The sequence below is a fragment of the Schistocerca serialis genome, unplaced genomic scaffold (assembly GCF_023864345.2).
Source record: "Schistocerca serialis cubense isolate TAMUIC-IGC-003099 unplaced genomic scaffold, iqSchSeri2.2 HiC_scaffold_1216, whole genome shotgun sequence".
NCBI classification, from domain to species: Eukaryota; Metazoa; Arthropoda; class Insecta; order Orthoptera; family Acrididae; genus Schistocerca; species Schistocerca serialis.
The window spans coordinates 3,617-5,000 of NW_026047421.1; positions in this window are offsets into that span (position 1 = coordinate 3,617).

A 1,384-nucleotide genomic window follows, 5' to 3' on the forward strand; every position below is an offset into this window, starting at 1 on the left:
CACAACATAGGTTAGGTTAAGGCACAACATAGGTTAGGTTAAGGCACAACGTAGGTTAGGTTAAGGCACAACGTAGGTTAGGTTAAGGCACAACGTAGGTTAGGGTTAAGGCACAACGTAGGTTAGGTTAAGGCACAACGTAGGTTAGGTTAAGGCACAACGTAGGTTAGGTTAAGGCACAACGTAGGTTAGGTTAAGGCACAACGTAGGTTAGGTTAAGGCACAACGTAGGTTAGGTTAAGGTACAACGTAGGTTAGGTTAAGGTACAACGTAGGTTAGGTTAAGGTACAACGTAGGTTAGGTTAAGGTACAACGTAGGTTAGGTTAAGGTACAACGTAGGTTAGGTTAAGGTACAACGTAGGTTAGGTTAAGGTACAACGTAGGTTAGGTGAAGGCGCAATGTAGGTTAGGTTAAGGTACGATATACCTTAGGTTAAGGTACAATATCGCTTAGGTTAAGGTACAATATAGCTTAGGTTAAGGTACACGTTGTAGGGAAAGGTGTATTTTGGGGGGGGAGGGGGCGGCAGGTTCGTTGATAGTGATTATCGTAAGTGCATGCCTGCGGGATCATCCGATTTGTCACGTCAGGATGCACTTGTGGCTCATGACAGGCGGCGCTCCGATTCCAAGGTTGTGGCAGATCTGTGTCTTTCATTCCTGCCATTGTTTGTGTACTGTGACAGGAGGCAGTATTGTGATGTTGGGTGCACCCCTGTGTAGGACATGTGTGGGTGTTCGTGGCTTAGCTGAGCAATGGCGGATGTCGGAAGGGTGGGATATTCTGTTTTCTGGGTGGACCTCCCGGTCTGGTTATGATAGTGTGGATTGTGTAATGTGGCGGAGAGGATGCACCGGATGTTCTTCCATGCTGGTGGTTAGATATTGTGTGTGTGCCTGTTAGAGGCAGAGAGTAGTGTGTGATAGTGTCTGGCTGACGTGTGGTTCTCATTGTGTGCAGAGTCTTTCAGCATGTATAGGGACGGTTGTATATATTATCTGTATTCTGATGGCTCTGCATCTATTACTAATCAGTGCCGTGTATACGGTTACTCTGGTTCCAGTCGAAACTGTTCTATCTCTGTACATTAGTGACACTGCGGCTCCACTATGTTGCCGCCCCTGTCGGCCGTTTCCCCCAGTGTGTGGCTAATGATTATCAGCAATCAGTCTATTAGTCAATACCGGTAGTGTGACGACGTGAAATGTCCGGGATGGGGGAAGCTACACGCTTCCCGTGGGTCAGGGCCTAGAAAGACTCTTCCCACGCAGGAGGCTCGGACTGTCATTACTCTTCCGAGAAATATATTTGCCCAGCGTTTTTTGCGACTGCGAGTGCGACGCGTACGAGTACCGACATGGATGGGGCGCTTCCTAGCTGA